The sequence below is a fragment of the Lipotes vexillifer genome, unplaced genomic scaffold (genome assembly GCF_000442215.2).
Source record: "Lipotes vexillifer unplaced genomic scaffold, Lipotes_vexillifer_v1.1 scaffold137, whole genome shotgun sequence".
NCBI classification, from domain to species: Eukaryota; Metazoa; Chordata; class Mammalia; order Artiodactyla; family Lipotidae; genus Lipotes; species Lipotes vexillifer.
In genome coordinates, this window is record NW_006775780.1 from 739,197 (window position 1) to 745,555 (window position 6,359).

A 6,359-nucleotide genomic window follows, 5' to 3' on the forward strand; every position below is an offset into this window, starting at 1 on the left:
TTGTCTATGCCTTTTTCCTTCCAGTTGTGATAGTAACTGGGAATTATTGGTAGGGAATTTCCTAGCTGACAACTGCTCATGTACACACAGCTGCAAGAGCTTCTCATTCAGGTACCAACAATCCAATGGTAGAGACCTCTGCCTTCGGGTGCTCTCCTGTGCCTACCTCTTGACTGATCACTTTTCATCATCCCCAGAACCCTAAGCAGTAGAAAGAATGTCAAATCCAAATGCAGTCTGTTTTCCCCGTTCCTAGCAGGTGCAAGCTTCCTGTTTTATAACATTGGGGCGGGCAGGACTGGATCGAATAGCTAGATTGGATGATCCTTTGGATGTTATTAAGCCACACTCCCTTCCCCTCCAACTGTCATCCACATCTGTAAAACAGAACAGTGATACAAGCCCTGCCCCAGGCTTTGAGGATAAAACGAATAAGCCTTTGTGAAAGGGCTTTGTAGTGAAACAGTGTGTGGAATGACTTTTTTAGATCAGAAGAGAATGTGAGCGATTGCTAAATAAGTCTTCAAGAGGATTAAAGCTTTTGTTCATCATTCCCCATGTAAAACATAACAATATTGGTGAGAGGAGCATTGTGTGTATAGGATAAAAGTGACCCCACCCCATGGGTTAAATTCAGATTAGCTCTCCTGCCCCCATATGAACCGAGAAAGACTTAACAGCCCCATTGTCCTCACAGTGAGGCCATTTAGCAGTGACTCCCTGGGGCGGGGAGAGCTGTCCTCTCAGGACACAAGGCCGACTACACAGCCCACTGTGTCGGGGGTTCAGTTTTCCTCCTTCAGGTCACTGCTGGCTCTCTCCTAGGCACTTTCTTCACAATGTCCAAAAGCAGTTGTCGAGCCATATATTTCATACATCTAGAAAAACTTTGAAGTTTCTCTCTAGCCACATTTCTGTTCTTTTCGGTCAGGGTTCTTGTTAAATCGTGGGTAGTTCATTTTGATCAGTCTCTCCGTCACAGATAAGTTTTTTCCTACAGAAAGTCTCTACATATAGAAAAAAAAAGAGGCTGCGCTTAACCTCAGACCTGGACACGGGAATTTTAGATTTAGTTAATGAGGGGCCATTGCTCTTTGTCTTTATTAATTTCTTTTGTTTAGCAATTAGTAAAATAATTACCAAGTACCCAGGGGCCAAGTTTATTAATCTTGCTATCTCGTAGTCAAATTAATGAGGAGGTATCACCTCTTCTAATTTTTAAAATGAATATGCTGATAATTAAAAGTCCAAAGCTTGTTCCATTTATGGTTAATGAAAGCAAAGCAGTTAGGAGAACAGGCTTTCATAGCACCCAAGACATCGAGTAATTATGCATGTCTTCAGCAAGGCTCTTCACAATCCTCTTTATTAGTTAAACCTCATGCAAACCAGTGGGACAGATGAGTCTAACATCATTACCAGGATTTCTCTGAGAATCAAAAAATGTTTTGGTAAACTCTGAATGTAAGCCCCCTGGAAAAAGGAAGTAAGGTATAAATCGACTCTTGGTAAATCAGTGTAAAAATATGGGTCATTATTTTTCTCATCCAGTCTTTAGGAAAGGATTTGGGACTAGGGTGATGTAGGTCAATTATCCTAATAGCTTCACTGAGAAACATCTCATTCCCCAATTTCCGCCCTTGAGTTAAGCTCACTTGACTTAACTGTGGACCAGGACTGACTGTACCATTGTTTTGGGAACACAAAATAATACCTAGGGAGAAACTGAGAGATGACCTGAACTAATTTAGAAATATAAGCACTCGGCTCACAATTTGTTATGAAACTCCTTCTCAATTTATACTTGATTCAGAAGTCCTTCAAAAATTTAATAACCATGAAAAAAACCTGTTGCCCATCCTCTCCTGCCTATTCCTTCTGGCCTTATCCCAGTTCAGGCCAGAATTTCTACTTGTTGTAAAGGATCCTCAGGGGTCTCCCATTCTAGTGTTCTTCCTTGAACTGTGTGGCCAGAGAAAGCTCTGTCCCCCAAAGATTTACCACCAACCAGAAACATCCGCACTTGACTGTTGAATGTGTTAAACCATTGAAATTTGGGGGTTTATTGGTTGCGGATGTTAGCATTACTTTAGTTAACACATAATACAGCTAACAAAGCCCCACTGGGTTATTCTGGATAAAGTATAACTCTAGTACTGCTACCCCTCCACCACACTCCTCCCAAAAGATGCACACACACATGCACACAAATACAAGCCAACAAACACAAAAATAAAAGAATCTTACTGACTTTCTATTGCTTAATGAAGTCCAGACTTCTTACCCTGGCATCCAAACCCTCCCTGACCTAATCCACCTTGACAATAATGGCTTGATATGCCACTATTTCCCAATATATCTTCTAGACTGCTTTTCCTTTCCCTGCAAGACCTTGAACGGCACCCTCCTGACCTTAGGTCACATCTGATCTTCTCCCACATTTTTGCCCATTGAAGACCAATCCATTTTTCAAAGAATAGCTCCAGTATCATCACCTCTATGAACCCTTCAATGAAGCCCTAGATTTAAAAGACATCTGCTTCTAAACTACCATGGTAACGTGCCTTGCTTTTCTTCATTCATTTATTTACTCAAATATTTATCAAGTCCTTGTTTTGTGTCAAGAAGCATTGTGTCAAGAAGGATACGACAACAAGACACCCTTCAAAGCGTTCATAGTCTACTGTGGAAGAGACACGTCCATAACTAAAGTGAAAGCCCAAAATGACGTGCATGCACGCACACACAAGTGAAATACTATAAACTTGTTAAAGAGGAAACCATTCAGGCAGAGGAATCAGTACTGTCAGATTCTGTTCTAAAATGTTTTTGTAACATAGAGTATAGGACACACATGATGCTCTTTTTATGTTTTCTTTTTTTTCCTTTGTTTTGTTTTTAAAATGGAAGAAAGCAGGTATGTTTTAAGATACTGACTAGAAAATCTATCTAAATTAAGAAAAAAGGTGAGAGGAAATTATCCTTGGAAATGAGTTTCAATATATATAGTTAGACCTACTAAATAACACATTTTTTGGATCCTGCAGGGAAAACAAAACCACATCTACTGAATAAATTATAAATATATCTGTCAAAAATAAAAGTAATTATGGCATGAAGCATTTTTATTTTTTTCATTTGTCTGGTCTGACCTCCTATGGTGTGTTAGAGCTGAAGCTTTAAACACCAGAATAGAATTATTTTCTGGAAAGGCCAAACTAAAGTTTGACATTAAAACGGCCCCCTCGGAAATATGACAGAACAAAATATACATCTCTTAGAAATGGTCATAACCTTTCTTGAAATACATGTCTATTATCTAATGAAATAATCAGAAATGTGCAAAAAATTTTGTGTGTGTATACCTTTATTTATTAGAAAAAAACCCTACAAACAACCAAAATACTCCAAAATAGAGAACATGTTATATAAACTATTGTGTGGTGGTATACTACTCCATTATATATTTTATGGCCTAGTGACTAAGTGAGCAGGCTAGAAGCAGACTCTCTGGATTTGAATCTCAGCTCTGCCACTTACAAGTCATATGAATTTAGATAAGTGACTTAACCTCTCAGCACCTCAGTTTCGTCATCTTTAAAATGAAGTTAATAATATCATCTGCCCTACAGAATTGTAGCAGGGTTTAAATAAACGACAGTGGTGAATGTCACACAGTAAATATTTAATAAGTATTAGCCATTATTATGAAATACTGTACAACCATTAAAAATAAAAATATTATAGACTAAAGGAATATCTTAGGACACGGTATATTTTTTGAAATATATCGTTAACTTAAGAAAATAGAAGACAAAGTATCATACAGAATGAAAAATTCCTAAATTAAAAGTATGTATGTATGAATATATACAAAAACACTGGAATGCTGGAAGGATGTGTATGAAATATCAGTAGTTACCTCTGTACAGTGAGATTGTGGGTGTTTTTTCCTTATTTGTTCACCTCTGTATTTTCAAAGTTTCCTCTAATTAACATATTTATAATAAGAAAACAAGAATGAATTATTCAAAAAACTACCTCTGTCCCAGTATAAGATATTTTTGATGGCACCCAAAGGTTCGGGGCTGGAAAACTCCTGAATCATGTAACTGAACAATTTTCATAAACCAGATCCTTTATTGCTGGAGAATTCTACATCTTTGAGTTATAAGCAGCTTTTGAACATGTGAGCATAGGGCGGTACTTTGGCACACCTGACATTAGAGTTAGAAACACTTAAGAAGTCTGTAGATCGGTTTATATAATCTCCTAAATCACTGAATTTAAAGCAAAATAAACTCAAACGTACCACAGAGAAGTTAAATGTAAGTGGGCTGGTTGTGCAATGGACTTAAATAATGAACCGTAGCCATCATCAAAGCACAATTTATCACGGGGAATTTTCTTCGTGTGAATGGTTTGGATTTTTTTTACTAAATAGGATCAAAGAACAAGCAGTCTTTTCTAGAGTCTAGTAATAAAATTTCTTTTATATGGGTTGCCCTAATTAGGCAGAAGGGTTTAGGATTTTCTTTCTCTGCGCATTTTAAAGAAAGACTTTCTTATCGCACCCCACCCCCATTGCGAACCGTGAGGCCACCTCGGCCGGGAGCCAACTCATCGCACTTTAAATGGTACCTCTCTGCTACTTTTTATTATAAGCTAAGCAACTGAATTGTGATGTTTGTGCCTCAAGAAATAAATTAATAACTCTTGCCTGCCTCAAATAAGAAGGAAGGAATGAGATATTGACAAAGGTTGCCTCTCCTTGAACGTCCCATCCAAGTTAACATGCCTGTCACATGTGGAGGTAACACCGCTGTTGTGATCTGTAGGGTGCTTTCAAGTGAACACCCTCTGAATTTGTTGGAATTAGAGACACAATTTAGAGTTTTTATAACATCCATTTTCTCTGTTGCCAGGAAGATTTGTTTGGAACAGTCTCCTGAATTTTAATTATTTTAAGCAAGCATTATTCCTCTTTCTCAAACAAATACATTTACCAGTCCACGAAGCTTTGGAAAAATTTAAGAAATGACAAGCAAAACATAGCTGAGAGGACACCACCCAAGAAATGGGTTTAGCAGAGGCCTCAAGGTTTCACGACTCTTGAACCCTGTGTAACGAGGGTCTGGGAGATGGAGAGGAGAAACAGAGAGATACTGGATGAGCACAATTTGTGAAAAATCCCTCTTCTTCCCCTTCTTTTGAAAATAATCCACAGGCACCCAAGCAAAGTATAATTCTGGCACTGGCCTAGGGTGCTTCAACCTTTAAAAGCAATTCTACTTAGCCTTTTCATTACTCGGTTTGGGAAAACAAAGCAAATATAAAGCAAACAAAAACAAGCCATAAGTAGGTGAAAATGAAAGATTTTTGATCTACCATGGCGTAATTTAATGGGGAAAAACAAGTTCCTAAAAATATAGTACGTCATTTATGGAATCAAATTCCAGCCTGAGAACCAAAATTGTTTATTCGCTCATTCCTCATTTATTCACTCATTTGATAAGTATTATCAAAGACTTGCCATGTGCTTGGCACTTCTTTAAGCACTGGGAATTCAGGGGTGAACAGGCAGTGCAAGCCCTTGTCTTCAGGGACCTGGAGACAGACAATGAATAAACAAATCCCATAACTTCAGGTATGATAAGTACTAGGAAGTCACTATCTGTATTGCCATTTGTTTGGGGAGATGTACTGTTAGTGTCTCTTCTCCTGCCCCTTTAATTGGAATTATACTTAAGGTCTGGTCCAGAGATATCCAAGAAAGCTCTTTGGAGTCTGTGTTGGTTTTCTATGGCTACTCTAACAAATGACCACAAATTCAGTGCCTAAAAACCACACACATGTATCTCACAGTTTCTGTAGGTGAGAAAGCTAGATGAGCTTGACCGGGTCCTCTCTGTAGGGTCTCACAGGCTGAAATAAAGGCTGTGTTCCTTACTGAGGGCTCTGGGGAAAAACCTGCTTCCAAGCTTATTCAGGTTGTTGGCCAAATTCAGTTTCTTGCGCTTATAGGACTGAGGGCCCCATTTCCTTGCTGGCTGTTCACATTCCTTCTCCTGTCTGCGTGGCCCCTCCACAAGGGCAAGTTGAGTCCTTCCCATCGCTAGAATCTCTGACTTCTCTGCCACATCTCTCTGCCTTTCTCTTCTGCTCTCTGAGAAAACTCAGTGTTTAAGGGCTCATGTGATTACACTGAGTCCACCAGGTCATCCAGGACAATCTTCCTATCTTAAGGTCTGTAACCTTAACCACATTTGCAAAATTTGCTTTGTTATTGTAACATAACATATTAACAGGTTCCAAGGATTAGGGCATGAGCATCTTGTGGGGGCCATGGGGGAAGAGCG

At 38.9% G+C, this 6,359-nt stretch overlaps 1 protein-coding gene across 1 annotated transcript in view; it reads left to right on the plus strand.

The window, feature by feature from the left end:
- SEL1L2 (SEL1L2 adaptor subunit of SYVN1 ubiquitin ligase) overlaps nt 1-6,359 on the plus strand; it is a 113,794-nt gene that overhangs the window by 106,749 nt on the left and 686 nt on the right. The gene's annotated exons all lie outside the window — the stretch shown is intronic.